Source organism: Schistocerca serialis, chromosome 4 (assembly GCF_023864345.2).
Source record: "Schistocerca serialis cubense isolate TAMUIC-IGC-003099 chromosome 4, iqSchSeri2.2, whole genome shotgun sequence".
NCBI lineage: Eukaryota > Metazoa > Arthropoda > Insecta > Orthoptera > Acrididae > Schistocerca > Schistocerca serialis.
This window is the reverse complement of record NC_064641.1, coordinates 742,911,936-742,938,976: the sequence shown is the minus strand read 5'-3', so window position 1 is coordinate 742,938,976 and position 27,041 is coordinate 742,911,936. Positions and strand designations below refer to the sequence as shown.

Sequence of the window (27,041 nt, the reverse complement as noted above, 5' to 3'; positions counted from 1 at the left end):
CCACTGCCTCATTAAATTTTTGGCATTCCTATGTGATATCAGTCAATTATACAGACCTGCAGTGGTACCGAAATAACTCTTAGAATGTGGTGTCTGAAGTTTACTGTTCTTTTATTGCTGTGCAGTAACAAAACTAAAATCAAAGTGGGCTGTATAAGGTTAAAAAAAATTGTTCACAAAATCTATCATACATAGAACCAAGGAAGAAGTATTACAGTGATAAAATATGGTATGCTGCCCGTCTATAATTTACCAAAGTATGGCATTCCCGAAATTTAAGATGGAAGCAACACAAATTAAGAAATAAAGTGAATCCTACAGAATAAAGCATTGTTTTTCATGGAAGGCAGATTTGTAAAAGAAATCATTTATTCTGGTGAAGCTGTAACCATATTTCAAACAAAGTTTTTTATTCCGTACTACTGACAAAATTCACCTGCTTCCTCACCTTCGGGCAAATGTTTGTGTGTGTTTCAACATTAACAGTTCTTACATTATGTTATAAAAGAAACGAGTCATCAGAGAAACACTAAAGTGCCTTGTATTAAACTTTCCGGTTTTGTTTTTCAGATACTAGTCTTCTTGGAGTATTCTCTCATGTTTGGTTCTTTATTATGACAGAATATGTAATCTGTGCACAGTTGAAACTAGTGAATAGCTTGCAATGAAACACTTTGTGGCAAATACATTGTCTGCCTAAGTTGAAAAGAGTAGTTCATTTTAGTTACTTAATAAAAGCCAACTTTCTGTCTGCAGGACACTTAGTGATCGATTGCTCTAATAATGTGGAAATAAAATAAAATTGGAAAACTAAAATTAGTAACATATTATTGTAGTCTTCCTGATTATGTGAACATATTTTAACTCGCTTGATAACTTTGTCACAGAATTTTTTTTCATTTGATGTGTGAGCTGTACGTGAAGTAAATACAAAAAACAGCAAAATCATATACTAAACATGGATCATGTAGAGACTGCTACCACTACAAGTTAGACTGCTATGCACAAGTCAGGGAAATTTCAGACATCAGGGAAATTAAAAAAAAAAAAAAAAAACCTTTGTTTTTGTCTCAGTAGATGAAATCGTTTGTTTACTGAGATGTCATGCACCGTTGCTGGATGGGTACAGCTGATAACATGCACTGTTTCCCTACCTCCTCATTCTTAGCAGCTGCCAGCAATAGGCAGGGAGGTGTGAGGAGTGTTTTGTTTGGATCTGATTCTCAGAGACTGCTGATGCAGCAGTCGTAGACAGTGGTGATGTGAGAACCAGTTGTGTCTGAGTGATTGTGTGAATGTGTGTATGTGTGCGCGTGCTCCCGTGTTTTCTGACAAAGGGTATGGCCAAAAATTTGGTTGTGAATGTGCGATTGTCTTTTCTATGTGCCTGTCTGCAGCTTGGCAATCATCTTTACAGTGAGTTGATACCTATCCTAATTAGTACTGATTCTCAGATTATTCATGCAAGTTATCTGTTGCAAGGATTGATCACTGTGATCTCATTTCATCAACATGGTGTCTGACATGTGAATAGCTGGCCGCACAAGTAGACCTGCATGACCTGCAGGCCATTTTTGTTGGCATCTCCAACAGATAGCCCATCATTTCTCACTAATGCGCAGGCCCTGCCCATTAGATCTAGTCTCAACGATCTGCCTGCAGGCCGGGTCTGTTTGTGTGTGGCGTAATGTGGTGGATTTTCATGGTTTATCCATTGACCCAGGACTGCAGTGCCCCTCGGCAAGTCAAAGGCCACAGGCAATGGATTTCAGGAATTGCGACTGTCTCACTACAAGTAAATTGTACAGCACAGCATTTCATAGACATTTTATTTATTCTAGTACATTTTTGACAGTTTGAAAGTAGTTTATATATTAGAAAGTGTGGAGGATAAGAAGGATGATATTGTGGCAGTCACTGGCAGTTTGTACACTATGTACTCCTGTATTTTGTGAAAGAAATATCACACAATACCTGTAAAATAATAGACATAACACAGTGGATAATAACGGACAGTAGCAAACATAATAGAACCAACATTTTATTGGCAGTCACTTACAGCGTTGCTTTACACAACTCTTCCCCACCTTATACACTTCTTTCAAGAGGCCTACTTTTTCCTGAGTCCTGAGGTTATTTCTGAAATCAGTGAAGGTATTTTAATTTTAAATCTGTCTTGTGACTCCAAGTAAATGCATATTTTGGACACCAAACATGTTACGTTTTATTGAAATAAGATAACATCAGCGGTCTTAATGAAAGATATAGGCCATTTGGCTTGCATTGTCCACCTGGAAACAGTTTATACAATAGACGTTGATGTTGGCACTTAATATTTTTGCTCATGCGTTTAGAAATACAGAATTCCTTACATTTTTTTGTCAACTTATGTCTTTACTTACCCTTGAGATCTCAAAATTTGTCAGGGAAAAATGGTAAAACTCATCTGGAAATTGGGGAATTTCGCATGGGGTAACTTGTGGTAACCCAGACAAGTATGAATCTTACAGCTCACAATTGCCAGAAAAATTTATCTGGGCAGATTCTAGCTGCTTCTTGCTGTTTGCTGCATAAGCAACTGAAAGCCACACCCCAAATAACCATAAACTGGGAGAAGCCACTGCTTAAATATAACTTGAGCTTTGTGCATGCACATGAGCCTGCTGGCAGGTGCTTGAATGAATCTTTTGTCAGTCATTTATTTTCGTTTTTATTCATGGAATCCTTGACTACATATGAACTGATCTCAATTGAGAAATTTTGAAATGGCTATCACTAACTTCAAATAGCCCACACAACAATTTATTTGACCATTCTTTACTTACTTCCTCTTGGGGGTACTTTCTTTACACACAGTATTTTTGTGTGGGTGCCCACACAATTAATCAAAAAATGTGTGGGTAATACATCAGTTTTTACATCTATATTGAACAGAGAAATGTAATGTCACTCAAATTTAAACTTTCCAAAGGTTACCTAAAATGGTTTTTAAATATTCTGCCAAGTTGTGCTACAAAAGTGCCAGGAGAAGTTTAGATTTTTGCTAATAGATACATTGTTTCAATAATTTAATCTGGTGTGTAGAGACCAGTTACACAAACAGTGATAGCCACGATCTAAATAAGATGCAGAACATTCACTTTTATTGTCAACAATAAACTTTTAACAATACAAACATTAGGCAGGTGCATTAAATGTAACATTTGGAGCAGTGTTGCTGATGAAACAGTATGGTCATTTAACTAAAAACATAGTATTTTTCGGAAACTGGTGGTGAACATGTGGGTGGTCATATGCATTCCTAAAAGCAAGCAGGTCTCTTTAATTTTGAATGTTTCAGGCATTAAATAAAAAACTCAGTGTTTAATCCTTATTCAGTCCTACAATTTGTTTCTTTCACCTCTAGTCAGTAATTAGTATGTATGAAAAAGTTACACATTAAATTACACATTGCTCAGAGTTCACATTAAACTTTAGGTCTCCAAACAACTGGTTAAGTAAATCATTTTGAAGGCTGGACGAAGACAAGTGCCTAACACTTCCAAAAGGACTGTGCGAAACAAAGTGATATGGTATTCAAACCAGAGAGAGGACACCTTTTTATGCACTGCTGGACAAAAAAAGCAAAGCATCCAGAAGACATGGTCAGATGTAAATGTAACTTTGTATATGTACACATTATTAGTGGATAGTAAACGATTAGTGGTGCAATTATCTGTGACAACAAGAACGGCCACAAGAGTGCATTAGCGTTGTTTGTGTTTAATGTTGTTCTCATGCCTGGAAGGGTCTATAAGGGGCATCAACACCATCAGATGTGAAAGACATGGAGATGCAGCATGCTTTTGTGAGGCTGTGTTATCAGAACCTGACAGAGTTTGATAGAGACATCATTGAGGGTCTCCATCTGGCTGGCTGATCAAATCATGCAATATCCAGATTTGGGGGCACTCGGGTATGAAAGTAGCTCAGTGTTGGACTGCATGGAAATGCGAGGGCAGGAATAATCTTCATCAGGGTCACAGTTGACCACATCTGACCTCTGCAAGGGAGGATCGCCATATTGTGCACCGAGCACATCGTAGCAGCTTCACATCAGTGCCTGCCATTACCATCCCATGTGTAGGCTGCCATTAACACAACAACACAAATGGATGCTTTTGTGGTGGTCAGAAAGAATAAATGGTTTTGTACTGGCCTGGATGACTATTGTCTTCCAATGATTTGGAGAGGCACAACAGTGTTACTCCTGGTGTCGTGGTGTGGGGAGCAGTCGGGTTCAACTTCAGGTCATGGTTGGTAATGCTCAAGAGAACTCTGATGGCACAATGATGTATGTTTTGGACTTGCCACATCCTCCAATGTTACTTGTCATATGACAGTAAAGTGATGGCATTTCTCAACAAGGCAACACTCATCTAGACACAGCACATGTCTGTGTGATGTTGAAGTACTCCTGTGACCATCAAGATTTCCAATCTCTGGTATCAACTGCAACAGTTGTAGGCCAGTTTGCCTTAGGAATGGATACATTGGCTTCGACACTCTTCTCAATTGAATTAACTGCATGCATCCAAGCCAGAGAGGGTGCAGTGTCACCCTGATAAGTGGGCTCATACTTCGTAAATTTGTGTTATTGTGTAATCACTGAAACCGCATCACGTGACATGAAGTTTCATTTTGTGTCCCCCTCCTCTTATGCGAGCCTCACTTTTGTTGTCAAGCAGTTATATATCCTGCAGCTATTGGCTGCTGCCGGTATATCATTAAACGAAATGTAGAATTTACATTTACAAATGCAATTCCTATCCTGGCCTTTCGTGAAAGCTAACATTTTTTGATTCAATTTAAATTTTGACTGCTTGTGTAGCTATGTTCTGTACTACAGCACATTTCAATGGCTTTTTGGTGATGTTGTGTGGGATGAATGATCAGTATAGGTGCAGAAACATTAACCTGTGAATTTTGTGCCAGATTCACACACTACAGTGGTGGAAACTGTTTAATTCCTGTGGTTCCTTATAGTTCTGTCTCTTGGTTTGTTAGGGTTCTCTCTGTCACCAAAATAGTGGTTTGAACCTATTACTAGCTAAGGTGCAGTTGTTTTTTGTGGATATTGCCTCACAGTATAGAATCACCTTGGTTAGTTTCTCATGTCACACTCTGTTTATATCTCTGGAATCAATGTTTCATTTTGAAGCTGAGTACATGCTCTTTCAAGGTCATTTAAAACTGTGTCGTACTGGGACTTCAACCAGAAACCTTGCCTAATAACTTGATTTATTAGCAAATGCCTTTATTGTACCTAATCTTTGAACATTTTTCTGCAATTCAGCTCAGACTGCAGATGTGTGTTGCTCATAACAGTCTGAACCGAACATGTGAATGTGTTCCAATCTGTTCTCCTTTGGGTGAGGTGATGGAAACCACACCTGTTGAGATATAGAACTGTGTGTGTTTGCTATTGTTAGGTAGAATGCATATGTGTGATCAATAACTTTCACTTGATGGGCGTGTCCACAAATGGCATATATCCGTGTCCAAATCTATTTTGCAGAGTTTTAACTGTTTATTTGGCTGCAAAACTGTTGCTGTGCGTACTATAAGGATAAAGGTGAAGCTCATTTATATTCTGATAAAAATAGATAAGAACAAGAAAATTTAAAAGTCACTTCTGTAAAGTTTTTATTGATGCAACCTGAAGTTGCCAACAATGAAAATCCACAAATGCACCATCATTCATGTTCTAGTACTTTTAGTGTGCAACACGCAGTTGATTATTAATATATTTTGAACTATTTAAAATCTCAAGTGGAAAGTTGTTGGCAATTAGATAAAGTCTCTTTTCAATTGATAACAGTGTCATTCATTATCTGTTGTGTTCATTGGTGCCCCTTATGATAGGTTGTGGAGGGACCGGGGAGGGGGGCTAGACCTGGAGGTATGGGGGTATTTTCAATATTCTGGAAGATGAATGGTGACGTGTAAGGAACCATAAAAACAATTCCAGTTATGACACAGTTTGAAACCTCTGTAATACTGACTTTAATCATTTTCTTGAAAGGAAACACCTGACTATACTACATTTTTTTTCCTTTGCGTGTGAGCTGGGGGAGGGCCAGCCCTTGCCCCCAAGTTTAGGCACCCTTGGATGTGTTATACTTCACTAAAAGTGGGATGTAAGTAGAGGTGCAGTACGCTTTCTCACTGATAGCGTTCCTGTGTCAGAAAGTGATCATTAACTTTACAGTGTCTTTTGAGGTCTAAGTCTTAATTTATGTTTATTATATGAGCTTTATTAGTCAGTTAAGTTCTAGTAAATCATATATCTTTATTGAACGTGAAATGTAAATGTGACTGCTTCAGTTGTCTGAACAAAAATTAACTGTGGTGAATGTAGTTTAAATAAGCCACGAGATACTGCTGCACCAGTGCAGTTTTTGTATTCTATGGAGGACAACATCCTTAGATGTCTTAGATACTTAGAGAATTCTGTTCATAAATAAAACAGTGAGAGGTAAAATACAACTCCTTGGGTTTCTGTAACTCGTCCATGATTTCTCTTAAACAAGCTAGTTTTCTCTTGCAGCATTTTTTGTCATTTCATTATTGGGCTTACAGCATCAGCGTTTTAATCTTTCCACAGTATTGTGTCATTAACCCTAGACAGTTCAATGTGTAAATAAAATATTTTCTTTATGCAGTTTGACACCTCAAGCACACCTCGTGAGTTGATTCATAGTTGAAATATACTGTTGCCACTCTCCTCTCATACATTTTAATGAATTGTAAATGTTGAACCAGTACAGTGCTAGATATAAAATGCCTTAAATCATTAACAACCTTGAGGCTCTGGAAAAGTTCCTACCCTTCCAATATCCGTATTCAAGTGCAAGTTTCTCATGAGCAAATGTATAGACGTGGGATTAAAAATTGGAAAGGTACTGTCTGTGAAAGGAAAATCACCTGGTTCAAATCTGATTCGGGCCCATGTTTTAACCTGGGGGGGGGGGGGGGGGTCTATGAAAAAACTTGTGTGTGGTGAGTGTAGGAATGTTCCTTGAGCTTTTCTGCAGCTCCAGTTTTCTCCATTTTGCAAAAATTTGTTATGATTTCTCTTCACCACATTCTTTGACAGGAACAGATGGCACATTGTGTTTCTTTGTTCAAAGAAATGCTCCAGAAATTTCAGATGGTACATTTTTCTATGTACGTAGCTTCCTTGTGGCCATAAAGTGGTTTTTTATTACATTTTTCATGTTGAGTTAGAAAACAGGAAGTGGTTGGTTGGAATTGAAAGGGTGTTTTTCACAAAATAAAAATTGAGCTGTCCAGAAGAGAATTGTGTGTCCCCCCTCCCCCCTCTACATACGAGCTTTGTTGAGCGACACGGTGCTCGACTTTCAGAAATAAATCCTAGAAGAATAACTGGCACTAGTAGCAGCTACATGTAAAACCATTCATCAAAGATGAGACCTTTGATCATGACATAGTTCCACTATGTTGGTCAAAAATTGTATCCACTGTTCAACCCCATAGTTCTTGAAGACACTCATGTAACTAACCGTTCCTGGTGTGCCTCCCTTTTTTCCATAGATGAAGACCCAACTAAGCAATTTACACGCCAACTGATGTTTTTCCACATTGCGCTTGTAGTGTACAGTCCTGTGTTCTGCGTAGAGCCGCATAATTCACTTGTACCTTATCAGTATGGTTGAGAAGCTGCTAATGTTAACAATGTTTTAATGTCTTGCACCTGATTTGCTGCATTATTAAACAATAAAACTTCAGTAAAGAAATTTTCTTTTAAGAGGTAGAAAGGCTGCCCCAGAATATCAGTCTCACAAAGTAAGTTACCAAAATAAAAAGTTGTGAGAACCAGAGTTATTAAGTAAAAAGAGGTAGGGGTTGGGGATAAAATTAATTTTCAAAAAGAATTTATAACAATCATCTGGGGAAAGAATGACACTGCAAGATAGAATGTGAATTAAGATAATGAAGGCAATTGACAATATATGAAGAGCTGTGAGAAGTTGGAAGTGGCTGAGTGACCACACAAGAAGTAACTACACTGCCTGACAAAAAATAAATCACCTGGAAGGCTGAGAGGGTATGTAATGCTATTGCAGAGATTACAAAATCTTGCCATATTTACAGAGACCTTTGCATTATGAGACCGCTTACTAGTATGGCATTGAACCCCCTCTGGCCAGGATACATGCACTGATTCAGTTGAGAAGGGTTTCATAAAGACGTTGTCTCCTCTCCTGTGGGAAACTCACCCACGCGTGTTGTAACTGGGCCTCGATATCCTGGATACTGGAACTGGAATGGAGCTGACGTCTGAGCTGATCTGACAGGTGTTCTATCAGGAAATATCTGATGACCTTACTGGCCACAGGAGTACCTCAACCTCACGCAGACAGTTCTTAGAGACATGTCATATGTGGATGAATGTTGCCCTGTTAAAAAATGCCATGAAGATACAGTCGCATAAAAGGTAACACAGTAGGGTGTGGCATGTCCGTGGCATATTGCTGTGTTGTCGGTGTTCTCTCTGTCACTACGAGCCATGACCTGAAGTCACGTCCAAGGGCTCTCCACAACATGATACCAGGAGTAACACTACTATGCCCCTCCAGAATACTGGAAGAATGGAACCTCTCCCCAGGTTACTGCCATATTCACAGATAATGGCAGTTAATGCAGAACCTCAATTCATTGCTGAACACAGTGCAGTCCCTTTCATTAGTAGTCTGTACTTCTGGGTCACAGCAACACCAGATGCAGCCATTTGTTTTGTGGTGTTAATGGCAGCTTACACATGGGATGCTAATTCCCTAGTCGAGCTGCTGCTAGTCTCTGACCAGTTGTATGAGATGACATAAAAATCTATTACTTGTTCTCGGATGGCAGCTGCAGATGTGAAGGGGTTATCATATGGTTGGTGCATAATATGGCAATCGTTCCTTGAGGTTGTCAGACATGGCCGACCAGAACCTTGATGACAAGTATGTCTGCCCTTACACAAATCTGGATATTGCACGATGCGACCAGCTGGCCATGTGAGGACTCGCAATGTGACCCCTTCCAAACTCTGTAAGGCGCAGATAATGCTGTCTCTCAGAGTACACAGTGTCTCCATATCCTTCACAGTGATCTCACACACCAGAAGCTATTCATGGCCCCCTTATATACTGTACCAGGACTGGTATGGACTCTAATGAATTATGGTAGCTGATCTTCCTGTTACAGAGAATTTAAAACCCTAATCATCTCATATCCACTAATCTTGAGGATGTGTGTGAAGTCAGATTGATGTCTGACTGTGTCTTCTTGTTGCTTCACTTGTCAGCAATGTATAAGGGAAAGGAGAGGTATAAATAATATTAACAAACAGGTAGTGGAAGAAACAAAACAATGGAAACAATTAGTGGCTGTACTGACCTGTAATAAAGACACACAACCTGTAACATGTGGAACAAGGGAATGCAACAGAAAATTAATGTGCAATGAAATTCGTAAGTTGGTGGGGAAGCAATTGAAGGTTAGTAGATGTCAAAAGCAAAGGGAAATAAGGTAACATGAGAAATATGTGGAAATTGAGTGTGTTTCAGCAGTTATATCTTCATTTAACTGTTAATTTATCTCAAAAGGTTTTTGACTGTGTCTTCATTAATGAAGAATCCTGTGTAGATTTCCCAGTAATAAGGGCATTGCCCATCACCACCTCAAACTCATTCCTCTCTCCTTCAGAAAGCTTGAGCCCCTGGTTCTGAGATTTTTTGCATTTGCTTGTGCGACTGTTATTCTGTTGCCGCCATCCTATGAATAAGATGAAATCAGTGAGATTACTTGTTTCATCCACATACACAAACATCTGAAATTTCTGATATTTTGCTGTGTATGAACTGTCATTTCCGTTCAACGTAAGCATAGCCATACACCACCATTATCCCTTTTGATTTAGAGCCTCTACTGAACTCTCTAATGTTCTTTGATATAATTTCTCTCCATACAGGTTTACTAGCACAAGAAACACACAGCAATATTGGGTTACAGCTCTTCCAGTAAGTACTTCTCTAGGTGTCACTGTTTGTGTGTCCTGCTTTACGTGGTCATCTGTGAAAATATTAAATAGAGTTCTTTATTTCATATCCATTTCACCTTATACAGTATTCTGTTATTGTCTGCTCATTATATTATCAAAGTCGACACAAATATAGGAAAACTTTTCAGTGCCTTGCTTTAAATTGACATTGGTCAAACATTTGTCTTATGATGATGGAAAGTCCTAAACAGAATGTAAATAATTCACTGTCCTTTCAATCACTGACATTTTCTCATAATGCGAGAACATTTTGGGTAAATGAAAAATAATTAAGGTGTCAGCAAATGAAGACACACAAAGTACATATTTTCAGTGTTCTAATCCTTTTCAGCCAACACTTATGGATGCATGGCTATGTTTTAGGAACTTTAAAATTGCTTTTTTTCCAGCTCTTATGCTAGCATAAATGATGAACTGTTCATTTTAATTCAAACAGATCTTCCATAAATTAAATGTTACAAATCGATAGTATCTATGCAGGAATGAATAACCCAAAAAGAAAACTTAAGCCACTTATAAAATTAGAGCACAGGTATTCTTCATTTACAGTAGCAAAAATAACTTCATGTTATTACATAGAATGTAGGAAAAATTTAAAAGACTTTAAAACCAATTTTCATTTTCTTATTTGTCTTACCCTTTCTGTGCTTTCTCTGGGTGGAAGCTCCATTGATTTCTGATGTTTCAAATTCTTTTACCTTTCACTGTGTTTATATCTGCTTGCTTTTATCTTTCATTTATGTGCAGGTGCAGAGCGATGACTGGGAGGACTACCAGGGTAGGGGGCACCCAAAGGCAAAGGGAGTTGTAAATAAGATAGAAAGTCTAAAGTGAATACCCAAAATCTGTTGTAGTGTAGGGGGTACAATCAGGTGGACCCTGGGGTTATAGAACCAACCACCTACCAGTCAGAATGGTCATGGCAGGTTTAATTTGGTAGTGGAAATAAGTCCAAAGACAATCAAGAAAGAAAGGAAAGAAAGAGATGTTAAGCTTCACTGAAAACCGGACCTCCACCCGTCTTTTGCAACCAATGTGCGGTTTCCCTCATATGCTCCTTGTTGGTCACTCTGGTGGTGCACGTAGACTTTTGAGTCCGCATATTTATGGGAACAAACATTGCGTGCTGATGCAATGCTTCTGTTTGGCAGATAGACCACAACAGTCAGTACATGAGTACTGAGAGCGAAAATTTAAGAAGGAATAAATATTTAAAATAACAATAAACATTCCCGATACCCTTGGACCAGCGAGGTATCTTGTACCTTCCTCCTCCTGTAGAAGAGAGGTGATTCATTTTGGGGACTTCACACTATGAGTGATGTGAATCAAGTTGATCAAAATTTGCCTAACGGGCCTAAAAAGGTAGTTCAGTAATTTTTGTAAGTTTGTAACGACTAACCTGAACTGCAGCCGCTGAGCTCAAGTGGTGATGAAGCTGTATGTTGATGGTGTACATGAGCCAAGGAGCTCTGGGGACAACAAAGCCAAAGGGTGATGGCATTGCTCCCCTTAGCAGTTAGGTAACTTGGACAGCAAGTACAGGCATTGGTGTGTAACATTCATACAACTAACATTAACCTAAGTGTTGAGCAGATGTTACACAGTAATGGATGATAATAGATGCCAAGAGGAAAGTGTGCAAAATTCTCGTATGCATGTAATATTCTATAAAGTAATGAACGGATTTTAAAAAATGGAAGAAGAAATCCCATGAGTAGCTTTCAAACTTTCTACATATTTAATTCCATTATTCTGAACAGAAGCTTTGTCACAAACACAATTCTATAAACATGATACCGAAATCATGGTGACATAAAAGGAACCTCTTTGTTACAATAATAATAATAATAATAATAATAATAATATAGCAAAAGTATAAAGTGTAATATATATTGGGCATCTGTTAATGTCTTTCATGCTGAGGACTGTGTTTGTCCACTGTTTGTGGTGCATATTACACTTAACACAAAGCTCAACCTTACTAACTAGAAAGAATTCACATTAGAGCTGATTAGAAAATATTCCCCTTGTTTTTAAAAATATATCCATACAAGCCACTCTCCATGCTAGAGTTCCTTTTAGAGGCACAACTTTCAGGTGGTGATAATGGATGTGGTTTTTTTACAGACATTGCAAAAGCTCAAGATTCAGACGACGACGATTTAATTTATGATCTCTATGACACTAGCTTGATTTAACAATACATAAAAATAGAGAAGATTAAAATGTTTTTCAGTTCAGTTAAATATTTTCCAAAAGTTACATACCTACTTTACTCATAAGAACCAGATAAATCTTTCAATAATTGAGTGCACATGCACATTTGGAGAAGTGATGGTATTTGATAATATGTACATGTTTTTATGCCGTATTTACAGATATAGTCCTAAAATGTCCAAGGCTACTATCTGAAAAGGTCTGGAGCCTCAGTTACAGTATTCAATGGAATTCGGTTTTTAGCCTGTTGTGCTTGGTGTGTGCAAGGACTGCAAGTGGGAATGTAATTTTCAATATTGTGTTCTTCCACCAGTATCTTGCTGCTACTGAAGCATTTGTTACCTGCTTTTCACCATGACAAGCTTAAATGCTGTCATGACGTGAGATAATAAAGCATTGGAGTGCTTCCAGTATTACTACCCAACTTCCTTGAGGGGTTTTAAGATAACCTAACATCCTCTTAACACAAATTCTGGAAGAATGTCAAAAATTGCCATTCTGCATCTTGTTCCTGCACCTCCTGCAATTCTGCGATAAGTACCTTGTCTGCTTGTAACATGTAAAATTTTCGGCTCAGCACATCAGTGTTTTTTGATGCATTTTCTTGAGTTTGTGGCGGATCTTGTAATCACATTCACTCAGTGTCAATCAACTGCTTGGGTCTTTTAAATTTAAAAGCCACATTAAGGCTGCACCGTGAATGATGACTGAGAAACATTTATTATAGAACAGTAGTTTCCATAAACTTAATTTCACCCATCTTGGACTGTTCAGTATCAGCTGTTTCTTGCCCACTGCCATTCCTGTCCCATGTGGAACTGTAATGTCTCATATTTTGAAATTATCTAAACAAATGGGAACTTCTCTTTGTTCAGTGTTTTTGACCTTATAACGGCACATTTTGTGTGATCCTGGAGATGGTCTAAACCTTCATTCCAGTTGAGTGGATTACGCAGAAAGATAGTTTTGTTAATCTCTCAAGAAGCTTCCTCATTTCACCGCATATCATTTCAGGTGCACTGGCCTTGAACACTAAGATACACAGTTTAGCATAGTGTCATGGAACAGACTTTTGTGCAGTATAACATTTTTGCAGTGGTGTCTCTGCCAAATTTATTCATTGCGCCACCAAACTGAACAGGTTGGGAGTCATTCTGCATTCACCTTATTAGCCTACTCTTGCAGCCTCAGATTTTCACCTTATCGAACAGTCTTCAAGAAACTACCTTTCCGGATGCGCTCCAAACACGGCTCGACATGTTTTTCACCTCAAAACCATGTTGTTGCTACAGTTACGGAATAAAAAAGTTACCCAAACATTTGCAGACTGTTGTAAATAGTGGAGAATGTATTATTGATGACTTAAGTCTCTGTTATGTTTATCTCTTGTGTTTATTAAACATATGGAAAAACAGTATGAATTTGTGTACCAATCTGATAGTGCCTGGGTTAACCAAAATCTTAGCAGGTATGCTCCCAGATTTACCTCTCACAGTCACACTTGCCACCTTGGTTAACCCACAAAAACAGAAGTGACTGATCTTAATGGGACTGTGACACAGTGATGACACCTGCCTTTCAGCTGTTTTCTAGTCTATATCTCCTGTTGCTTCTGGAACTTCAAAGTCCACTTTGGGCTTGCCTGTGTAATGACAGCGTGGCTGTCTCAGTGTGTGTACAGGAGGTAGCAGCAAGGCTTGGCTGACTTGGACTCCGTGGCTTTGTGGATGACTGTACTTGGCTCTGTCGCTCGTAGTGGCAGGTGCCAAAACAGCAGTAGGCTGGCCGGCAAGGTAGGGTGCCAGGAGCCACAGCTAGCTTTGACATCTGTTTCATGGCAAAGCTTGCTATGGAAAAATGGCTGCCTCCCATAAGGACTGAATTATAAGGTATCCCCCCCACTTCTTAAACCATTTTTTATGGGTGCAGAGCAATGGAGTATCAGGAGAATGGGCATCCACAGGGAGATGTAAAGACAGAAGGTTTAAAAGTCAGTTCTCGAAGTCTATTCCAGTATTTGAAGTACATTCAGGTGAACCTAGGGGTTGGAGCCAGACAGTACAGTCATGGCAGGTGTCGTTTGATAGCAGAACAAAGTACAAAGACCGTCAAGAGAGAGAGGAGAGGAGGAAAAGACTTAAAGCTTCACTGAAATTGGGGGCCAAAGAGACGTCTACCTTTCGTCTGGTGCTCTAACAATGCATCACTCATCATTGGTCACTCTGGCGGAATGTGTAGGGTTGTCAGTAAGTGTATTTAACAGAGCAAACATCCTCCGTAAATGAGATGTATCTGTTCATTTTGTAGGGCACAGTGGCCAGTACTTGAGTACAGAGATCAAAAATTTAATTAGGAAAAAATTTAAAATTAACAATAAAAAACCCAGTTTTCTCTGTACTAGCCAGGTGACCAGCACAGTAGAATGTTTTCTGCCCTATTTGGTAAAAATAACCTTGTATTTCATTGTATGTAATGTTGGTGCAGTACACTCAAGTGAATAATATGACAGTTTGTGTTTGTTGTTCTTCTTCATCCTGGAAAATTGCTTATTGAAGTATCATCACAATATATTTACAGCAATATATCTGTGTTTCATCAAAGCATTTATCATTCTGCAGAAAATACATTCTAGTTTGTCACTGCCAACAGCTCAGCATTACAGAATGTTTAGAAGATAGGAGAGGAGGTACTGGTGGAAGTAGGGCTGTAAGGTTGGATCACGAGTCATGCTTGAATAGCTCAGTCAGTAGAGCACTCACTTGTAAAAAACAAAGGTCCCAGTCCAGTGCACAGTTTTAATCTGACAAGAAGTTTCACTTCTCAGTATTCATTGACATAAATATGTGAACATTGAGTTGAACACAACATAATGAATATAATTATGAGAGATTATTAGTGCAATATTTAAACAGAACTCCTACCTATCAAATACCAGCAGACATTCAGATAATTAAAAAGTAACAAAAATAGCAGCTTTCCAGACCAAGAATTCTGTGACCAAGAAAAATGAAAAGGTTTTAGGAAATGAGATTGTCCAGGTATTAAGCAGAGAAGTTACTTAAGGGCTATCATCCTGTACTGCCTTTTTTCTGTGTTAAAGAACACATCCTTCCAAAAGACATCATATTTTTCCATCACCTTCAATTATATATGTTCTCTATTGATTAAAAAAAAATTGGTACATAGTACAGGGTGTGTAAATAAAGTTTCAAAACTGATTTTTTCATGAGCTGCGGTGCAAGCGCAGACCGTTCTCACCACCTGCACCAGGTGGTGGGGGATATTGGCTAAGCGAGCCAAGCATCAGCATTCGCTGGAAAAATGCTGGAGTGAAAACATCGCAAGTGCATGGAGTGTCTGTTTCAAAATGTCATCGGGAAACCGGAGGTCCAAAATGCAGCACCTCTTGGAGCAGCGGAGTTTGATCAAATTTTGTTTAAAACTGAACAAGACCGCTACGGAAATATTTGAAATGATTTAAGAGGCCTATAAAGAATACTATGCCGTGTCACATGCCATGGTTTTCATGTGTCACAAGAGGTTCAAAGATGGCCGCAAAGACTTGGAGGACGATGAACGCTCTGGAAGACCTTCATCGAGCAGAACTGATGAAAATCTGGCCAAAGTGTGCGAAGCTTTAAACAATGACCGATGTCTCAGCAGCAGAATGATTGCAGATGAAGTGGGCTTGAATCACCAAGCTGTGTTTCATCTAGTGACAGAAGATCAATGATGAGAAAAGTGTGTGCAAAACTTGTCCCTAAAGTGCTCTCGGATGAACAGAAGGAGCGGTGCCTGGCTGTTTCACAGGAAATACTTGAACGTTTACAAACCAAACCTGATTTTTTTGGACAAAGTGGTCACTGGTGATGAGACGTGGGTCTTCGTGTATGATCCAGAGTCGAAGAGGCAGAGCTTGGAGTGGCACACACACCTCCGCATCACCAAAGCTGAAGAAAGCCCGCATGAGCAAGTCACATGTGAAAAGCATGCTCATTGCTTTCTTTGACTAAGAAGGATTGATCCACAAAGAGTTTGTTCCTGCCGGACAGACTGTCAATGGTCAGTATTATACTGGAGTGGTGCACCGTTTGAGGGATTGAGTCCACTTGGAGAAGAAAGACGACTGGGTGCTCCACCATGACAATGCAACCGTTCACACCTGCTTTGCTGTCACTGAAGTTTTGACCCAGTTCAACGTGACAATGCTGCCGCAGCCACCCTATAGCCCTGACCTCACCCCCAGTGACTTCTTTTTGTTCCCCTGGATGAAGAGAGACCTAAAAGGGAAGCGGTTGGACAGTGTCACAGCAGTCCAAAAGGCTTCAACGAGGGTTTTGAACAGCATTCCAGCTAAGGAGTTCCAGGGAGCTTACCAGCAGTGGAAGTCTTGTTGGCAGTGGTGTGTGGATTCTCAAGGCACCTATTTTGAAGAATTTTGGTCCGATGTCTGAAAGTATTCAATAAATTTTGTGTTCTGAGACCAGTCTTGAAACTTTATTTGCAGACCCTGTATTTAATACAACAAAAAAGTCCCTTGCAGTAAAAGTTTTAATTTAATCAAGTATGAAGATCAAATTAATGGCGTGAATGCACATGTGTAAGTAATATATTACAGAAGTTATGAATAACGAAAATGGATGTATGTTATTGATTGTAGTAATTTCAATGGACTCTTGATCACTAATACAGTGAACAACATCACACGAGGTTGAAGTATCTACATGCAACAACTAAGATGATAGTGAGAATAACTGCAGTGGCTCATGTTGCAGAATGTAGTACCCAAAAGCTGCTGGTTTGATGTAATGTGCTTATATGTGAAAATTTTGCAAGACATTTATTTGAAGCCAGACCCGTATCTTTTGGGAACAATTTGGACCTGTAATTCTATCCAGGCATACCTTCCAGACCATCTTGAAGCTTAATTGATTGTATGCTGTCCACAAAAGAGCTTGAATCCCAGTGTAGTAGACGGTGATAACTTGTTACATATAATCACTGCAGATTCTGATTGCACAAGACAATGTGTGTTGAGAACAAAAGATTTGAGGAGGGCTCCAATCCTAATTCACAAGTTCACTTTAGTAGAGAAATTTGATTTAGTTTCCAAGTGTGGACTGCTTGCTTTGCTCATTAGCAAGGTTGAGTCTGTTTACATGCTGTTAAAGTCAGACGTAACGTCATTATGACATGCACACACAGTCCTGAAGATGACAGAGGCCATGTATTGACTTCTGTTATCATTTGACACACTAAATTGTGGTAGCCAGTCTTGCAGTCGAATCGAAGGAGCAGCTCCTTATCAGTTAGTATAATAGTATATTCATGGCAATTCTGGAAGCTCTTGATGTCTTTTTCTTTCTTTGAAAGAGTGGCCTGCCAATTTTTCAAAAAATTACCCCACAAAATGCAACAACGGCTGCCCAATAGCAGCCTTGTACATTGTCCACATTAAACTCGATGCAAGCCGGGAATTACCTTCAGAAATGATTTTTGCTAAAACTGAAGACTGAAACGTCTAATGTCAAAACATAATTTGACAGATATCCTCCATATTGTCTGAAAGTTACACATATCATTGAAGAATTGCATCAGTGTGTCCAAAGATGTCCTAGTAGGTTATTAGTAACAATTATTGAATCTGATCAATTAGTTTATGTGTACTTGAGTGGTATACCATTTTGCTGAAAATAGGTACCCAAAGAACATTTTTCTCAAATATTAGCTTCAACTGACAACTTGAGCAGACCGTATTTGCTTTAGGAAAAGGGGTAGAATCCGGAAAAGTCGCCCAGAACACCGGGTCGGGGGAGACTTACTGGATGGGGTGGTCTTTCTTTCTCGTCCCGCCCGGTAAGTCTCCCATGACCTGGGGTTCTGGGTGACTTTTCCGGATTCTACCCCTTTTCCTAAAGCTCTCCAATTCCTTTTCCTTCACCCCTCTTCCCTCTCCTCCAACTCTTCTGCCAGAAGAAGTGGCCACAGGCTCTGAAAGCATGCACAAGTAAAACCTTTTTTATAGGTGTATGCTTTTGCCACCGCTTGGTGAGTAGATTTTTATATCTGTCCAATTACATTGTACTGTTAAAAATTGATTATTTTTGCTGAAAAATAATCTCTGTGACATGCTATGCTCTTGTATGTCTAAGAGCAGTACGATATATTTCAGGCGTCAGGGCAGACTACTTTGCTGACATGCACTGTCGTTAGTCAAGCTCTAAATTTGTAGGATTGTATTGAATTTTCATACTACCTTTATAATGCAGAAATGAATAATACATATGGTATAAAAATGGCAGAAGTGCTCAGTTCACTGCACTGCTTAAAGTGACAGAAAATTTGATTCCCTTGTGAATGTAATATAAAGAAAAATATTGATATATGAATATTGAAATATGTCTGCTTGTGTCTGTATATGTGTGGATGGATATGTGTGTGTGTGTGCGAGTGTATACCCGTCCTTTTTTCCCCCTAAGGTAAGTCTTTCCGCTCCCGGGATTGGAATGACTCCTTACCCTTTCCCTTAAAACCCACATCCTTTCGTCTTTCCTTCTCCTTCCCTCTTTCCTGATGAGTCAACAGTTTGTTGCGAAAGCTTGAATTTTTTGTGTATGTTTGTGTTTGTGTGTCTATCGACCTGCCAGCGCTTTCGTTTGGTAAGTCACATCATCTTTGTTTTTAGATATATGAAAAATATTGATAACTACTTATATGTTAAAAGTAACACATTTTCAATTAAAATAACTTGCAAGTTGCAGTAACTTAACCATGCTGATAAATAAGTAGACATTATTAGCAAATGTATGTTCCATTGTGCTTACAAGCTCACTGTGACATTTGTATTAAGATCCAGCTCATTTTATTTTTAGTTTTGGTAAAAACAGGCCTACTACGATACTGTTGTTTGTGGGTGTCAGATTTGTCGGAATACACTACTCCACATATTCACTCCATAGTGTGGTACCTATAGGTTGCCCTCGTTGAGTTTAATGTGCACTCCTTACCATGCTGCTACTTGGTGGCATTCTCATAGAAAGGGAAACAAAAGCAATCAGATTTTCAGTACATTTGAACCGGCTCGTGTATCACTATACAACTGCATTCAACTGTCTGAACCAAGATGTCATTGCTTTCTAAATTCCTAATTTACCATTCACAATCTTATTGTGAGGTCATTTTTGAAATGTTGGCAAGTTCATACTTTCAAAGGAAGAAAAGACATCAGTAACTTTCAAAATTTCAATGCTGTACTAACTGAAGATACAATGAGCTGCTCCTTTAATTTGTCTGGAAGACTGCCTACCACAGTTCAGCTTCTTGAATGATCACAAATGTTGACACACAGCCTCTGTCATCTTTGGTACAGCTTGTACAAACCGTATTGGTGTCACGCCTGACTTTACCGGTGTGCAGACTGACTAACCTCATAAGCACATGACATTTATCTTTTTTCGTCCCCCACTTCTCTTTCACATTTCGCAACATTATTAGCAAATAATTAACAACAGAAAAAACATGAAAAACTGGAGTGTCGGTGATATAAATATTTGAAGCAGAGGCACCGGATGCTGGGAATTAAGCAAAGATGACAACATCTCGTGTGTTATACCAGGTGTACCGATATGAAATGAGCGATTTTTGTGAAAATGAAACACTAATTTTGAATTGAAAAGTAAAAACATTTTATTCAAAGTACTGACCATTGCTTTCTATTCATTTTGACCACCTTTCTGGCAATTTGTGGACACCACGCCAATAGAAATATTAGTCTTTTGAAGCAAACCAATCAGACACCCAATTTTTTACTTCTTCGTAGGAATCGAAGTGTTCCTCAGCCAATGCATGTGACATTGATGAAAACACATGGTAGTCGGAAGGGGCCAAGTCTGGTGAATATGGTGGGTGGGGTAGCAGCTCCCAGCCAAGTGTTTTGATTGTATCCTGAACCAGTTTTGCTTTGTGTGCAGGTGCATTGTCGTGTAAAAAAAAATTACTTTGCCATGTCTTCTGACCCAGTCTGGTCTTTTATTGATCAATGCATAGTTCAAATTGATCATTTGTTGTCTGTAGCGATTATTATTCACAGTTCCATCGGATTTTAGAAGCTCATGATACACCACACCTTTCTGATCCCACCAAACACAGAGCATTGTCATCTTGCCGAATCGATCTGGTTTTGCAGTCGATGTTGATGATTGTCCCGGATTAACCTATGATTTTTCCCATGTAGGATTCTTAAAATAAATCACCAGTAACAATTCGATGCAAAATTGATTTTCTTTCATGTCTTTGAAGCAAAATTGGACAAATGGTTTTTCGGTTTTCCATCTGTCTTTCATTCAATTCATGTGGCACCGGTTTTCCACACTTTTGGATCGTTCCCATAGCTTTCAAACGGTCAGAAATTGTTTGTTGTGCAACATTTAGCATTGCTGCCATTTGCTTCTGACTCAAAGTATCATCTTCATCCAATATTGCTTGCAATTCGGCATCTTCGAACGTTTTTGGTGGTCTTCCATATCCTTCATTTCTTACATCAAAATCATTATTTCTGAACCGTTGAAACCATCTTTTGCATGTTGCTTCTGATAGAGCATGATCACTATATGCCTTGACCAGCATTTGATGTGACTCTGCAGCACTTTTTTTCAAATGAAAACAAAAAATTAATGCTTTCCGCAAATCGTCACTGTGTGGTACAAAATTCGACATAGTTAACACGATGAAAACATATGATGATGATTGTTCTGTGACTTGATGTATACTAAATATCTTTGACACATGTCATACCAACCAAACAAAAAAAAAAAAAGGCTCGTTCACAACAAATGTTCCCTATAGACACATTTGTATCTTAACGCTCATTTCGAACTGGTGCACCTGGTATATTTAGTACTTATGTTTGATTTTGAAGAGGTGGTCTTTTTAAAATAATTCATGTTTCATAAACAAATACCAGTGGAACTCTCCTCCCCCCCCCCCCTCCCCCCCACCCCCACAGGGAAAGCAGTTTCATTTATTTGCTTATAATCATGAAGATTATCGGCTCTAAGTGCACAAAGGTTAATTAGATGCACTTTTCATTCCGTAAACCAGTTGTGAGAAGATGTAAGAGGGTGTAGATCACACCAGAAAAACAAAATAAATAATACATACTTACAGAATAACCGATATGCCAGTGTTACTTCCACAGGTTCTAAATTATACTAGCTTCAAGGATGTGGCAAAAATACTCCCTCCCTCTCCAATATCAATTGAAGAGCTTACCACAAACATTTAAAAGAAAACATACTAAAACTCAAGGTAATACCTGTCCTGTTGTAGCCTAGCATCAACTGCATTGAAGAAGTGACGAAGTCAGATATTACATAGCATTCATGTGTTATGTGATATAGTTAATAATAAATACATCAGTATCGTTTGCTAAGAAATTCATGAATGGAGTAATTCTTTACACTCATCACAAACTGTACACTACCTGTTAAACTTTTCATAATTTCTGGTGAACTATTGAAGATGGGTAGATATGGATACCTTTCTTCACCAAAGTGACTGCCTTTGTCTTTTCAATGTTCCTTATATTGATTCCATGAAATGAGCTGTTGGTTGTAAGGAGAAAGATTGTAAAATAATTTAAAAACTCTTTTAACATTATGTAGTGTGGTAAGTGATATATGAGCATCACATAATTGAAATCTCAGGAGAAGAGCCAACAGAGAAATATGCATAAAATGTCGGGAAATAAATGTATTATGGCCTGATAGATAATTTAAATTCGTGTATCATAAACCTTATTTTACAAAACCCTGCAGCTGTGCCTGTAATGATTCAAATAATCAAGTACTACACCAGTTATGGTTTTTAATGGATAGTGTGACATGTTTCAGGAAATATTCACGTTCGCAAATGCTGTTGAATATTGGATGTGATACCTGCAACACACACATGCAGACATCACATACAATCTATATTACTAAACAACTACTAAGCGATCTGGAACGTGGAACCTAGAACCAGTTGCAGGTTGCCTATCTAATGGCTTTCAAAAATTTGATTTTCAGTATTCCATGTAATTCTTGACCAAATTTAAAATTTCCACTCATTAAGAAGTGTAGTCTTCATTAAAAATTTAACACAATAAGACAAGCATTAAAGTTAGAAACTATGTGCTTGTTTTGAAGCAGCGAAAGTGATGGTGTGCAAATACCCGGACATTATTCATCCTCTGTTTGAGAATGAGAGCACTTAGCGACTTCCAGCAAGCTTTGCACATAATTAAAAATTATTCGAAACTTTTCCTTGCTGACATATCCCACAATGTGATGAAAGGAAAAATGTTTGTCATTTACTACATTTTCACTGTTCTTGCAGTAAAACTGCTACATCAGGCATGACATTTTAATTTCTTACTTCTTTACTACTAAACTATTTGCAAAATTGTGTCATTACATGGCACATAATTCAGGAGACATGACATCATAAACATTGATATATGTGAGAAACTAGTTTTTGCTTATAGTGGAGCACAAATTACCCAGACTATATTCATCCAGTGTTTCATAATGAAAGTGTTTAGAGGCTTCCAACAAACTTATGCTTTAATCTTTTCTAAATTTTTTCTCACTTATGTGCTTAATGTCAAAGGAGTTTGTTTAACCCTGCTGTTCTGTTCACTTTTACTTGACATATATACTGTTCGGGTCAATATGACCCGACATATCAAAATGCTTTAGAAACATAAATTTTGGTACAGTTTTAGCTATCGACATTGTTGTTCTATTCCAGTACCTTGTTAGTAATAATAATAATAATAATAATAATAATAATAATGGTAATAATAATAATAATAACAATGCATACAACTTTATTGAGGGATATTTTTCATTTAAATATGCACATAAATTTGAAACAACAGACAGTTTCCATTACAGGCATTCAACTTAGAAAGCACTACAGTTTTTCCATACTTCTATTCTTATTGTTGACAGTTTAGACGTAAGTATTGACATTTTCTAACAACAGACAGTTGTCATTACAGATATTCATCTTAGAGCACACTACAGTACAGAACACACTACAGTTTTTTTATTACATTCCAACATAGAAAGCACTACAACTTTAGAATCCTCTCTTCTTACTGATTGTAGTTTAGGCACAAGTATTCACATAAATTTGAAACAACAGAATTTTCAATACAATCATCTTATAAAATACTACAGTTCTTTTCTTACTGCTTGCACTGTGGACACAAGTAGGTTACATGTTTCTTGCAAATATGTTTACTACATTTTCCACACACCATGTTTGTTTTATTGTCATTACTTGATGGACAGAACTTACAGCGTGCACGTTTTGTAGATTTTCTTGTTGTTACCGATTCTGACACACCACCCACATCATTCGGGTTTTGGATGCTTGTGACCATTCTCAAAGAATCTTCTGTTCTTGGGAAATGCGTTCTTGATGCAATATGTTCTTTTATCAGTGACTTTCCAAGTTCCTCCAAGAATATTCTCCTTCTAGTCAATTTGCTTGCATTCCAATTAGGGTCAACCGAAATCCACAAAACGTATGCATTATAAGCAGAAACATCAAGAATATTGTAGAAAACTATCATTGGCCACCTATTACTTTTTCGTTTGCATGTATATGTACCTAATAACTGATCAAGCGTGTCTACAGCACCTTTGGTTGAATTATAGTCCAAAATCATTTTTGGCTTCTTATCAGCCCTGTCACTGATTTCCGCATCATGGTGGAGAGTGCTCATAAGTACAACATTCTTGTGTCTCTTAGGAATATAATTAACCACAGTAGTGTCATTTGTGAAGTAAAATGAAGAGCTGTGTACCTCCTTGTTGGTCATTTTGTGTGGAAGCTCCGGCTTATTTTTCCGTATAGTTCCCAACATAGTCAATTTCCTTTTCAGAAGCAGCTGCCCCAAATTGTACGACGTAAAAAAGTTGTCACACGTGATATTCTGACCACGTAACTCAGAAGTGAGATCAGATACCACCCTCATTCCCTGATTTCTTTCTGGTGCCGCTCCACTCACCTTTCCTGTATAAATTTGGGCTTTCAGTACGTATGAAGTTTTGCTGTCACACATGGTCCATATTTTGATCCCATATTTTGCCGGTTTACTTGGGATATACTGCTTGAATGGACAGCGACCTCTAAATGCTACTAACTGCTCGTCAACAGTAACATTTTCTCCTGGATTATACAGTTTAGGAAGGACCTCTACCCACTTCTCCCAAATACTACGAATTGCGGCAAGTTTGTCAGTACGTCGTCTTTCCTCTCTAGTAGATTTCTTGTCAAATCGCAGGACACGTGATATCTTACAGAATGTTTCATGAGACATGGTTGCTCGAAATATGTTTCGCCCAGTATCTTTATCCCACAAACTTTTTGTAGACTCCCCATGAGATCGATATACACCCGCTAGGAGTAAGAGTCCTAAGTATGCATGGAAAACAGAACCATCAATATCTGTCCACTGTTCACCATAAACTCGCTGCCCTTCAATATTTGTCATCTCTATTATTTCATTTTGAAGCGCTGTGTGAAATACTGCTTCAAATGAACATTTTACATCAGATATTCTGCTGACTGCATACCTGGTAACTCCTGGGGTACTCTTGATGATGTTCGAAGCTGGTAGGCGACCATGTTGTGCTGGTGGATGCAACTGCCATTCTATATTCCCATTTTTAGAAAGAAAAGTCTCTACACTATTTTGTATGGGCTGTGGACTGTCGTAACTGTCATCGGAACACTCGCTTTCAGATGCATTGCTGATGTGATCTTCAAACTCAGAAAGTGATCCTTCATCTGGTGAGGCATTTACTATTTCTTCCAACTCACGATCATTCAATGGTCTCATCGCCATGGTGTCACAAGTCAAACTGGGCAGAAACAAAGCATTCCAATTATTGAGAACTGCCAATTATTATTTCCTGGGGAAAGCAACAAACAAGCCCATTGTTGTGAACGCATGGAGCTTTAGGTGATTGTTGAGAGTAAGTTGGAATGATGCAGTCACTATTCCCACACAACACAACAAAAATAATTTTCGCCATTTCCAGATTTTAGAAATAAATACGAGTTACACTAAACATATTTGTGTCGGGTCATTATGACCCGAACATTACATATGCAACTATTACAGTTGAAGCCCAAACTTCTTAAACTTTTTTAAAACCTTTTAAAACACATGCTGCTCATCCATTTTCAGACAAAGTCACAAAGTTTCATAAATATATATTGGTATTTACATAATGTAAAATAACGTTCATATTCGTTTCGGGTCATATAGACCCGAACAGAACAGCAGGGTTAAAGAATCGGGGTTTGCTGGTACTAATATAAACTTCCATACCCCTTGAAAATGGAAATAAATTCCTGAAATGTGTTGTGCCATGCACAAAAAATGTAACTCTGCATTACTTTATTATGAGGGACATTCAATAATTAGAGAGACAAAATGAGATTTTTTACTACTTTTCAACTTAACGTCACCAAAGTTAATACCTTTGTCGCAATGATGAATTAGGTTTGTTTGATACATAATGGAAAAGCCTTTCTGTTGCTGTTTGAGCCACTTTCGCACAAATTCTTCCATTCCATGCTTTGTCTTTTAGATTCAGGTTCAAAATGATGAACTCGCACATTAAAATCTTGTTCATAAAAGTGTCACATTCCCTTTCATATCCATCTTTCAAGTCTGTAAACACTTTGAGTCTGGTTTCCTCACATTGTTACATTAACTCCTTCATAACCCACCCTGAATTTGTTTTTGCTATATGTTCAGCTGTAATATGTTGGTCTTCATGAATAATGTCAGCAATGCAGGGATCAAGAGCAGGAGCTGACACATCCATGGACTGGCCAGGACATACTCGTCACTGAGTCCCTAAAAGGTTCAACTGTTTTTTTAACTATTCTACCCACTTAGAAAAAATTTACAGTTTATATAACTTTCATCACAATGTAAAAGCATTCGAGAAAAGGTTTTAGCCAGCTTTTACCTTTCAGAAAGCAAATAATGGACCACTCTACATTGTTAAAGTAATGTGGAAACTTCAAGCAGATGTTTCATCATTAAATGCAGTATTGAGGTTATAAACAAAACAGTTTTCATATGCCAGCTGTTCTCAAATCCTCCCATTGGTGCCAGCTTAAAGTCATGAAACTCCTCTTACAAGCAGTTTCATTTCTGAAACTTACTGGCAGATTAAAACTGTGTGCCGGGCCCCGTCGGGGCGTGAGTCGTGCTTGGATATCTCTGTTGGTAGAGCACTTGCCCGCGAAAGGCAAAGGTCCCGAGTTCGAGTCTCGGCCTGTCACACAGTTTTAATCTGCCAGGAAGTTTCATATAAGTGCACACTCCGCTGCAGAGTGAAAATCTCATTCTAGTTTCATTTCTGCTTCACTTTGTCTCTTCAATTATGGGAAGGCCCTTATATTTAAATTGTACTGATGAATAATTTTGAGAAGAAAAACATTCCCGTACACATACCTCGTTTTCAATGGGAGTGAATTTTATAACAAAATGTTTATGAAATTTTTGTTAGTTGTATCTTCTCTCTCTCTCTCTCTCACACACACACACACACACACACACACACACACACACACACACACACAACCTTTATTTATTCTCGTGTTACTCTTTTCTGGCTGGCTGTTTATGTTTGTGAGT

The 27,041-nt window shown here is 38.3% G+C and overlaps 1 protein-coding gene across 2 annotated transcripts in view; it reads left to right on the top strand.

Moving 5' to 3' along the window:
- LOC126473269 (E3 ubiquitin-protein ligase Ubr3) overlaps positions 1-27,041 on the top strand; it is a 297,943-nt gene that overhangs the window by 187,974 nt on the left and 82,928 nt on the right. The window lies entirely within an intron of this gene.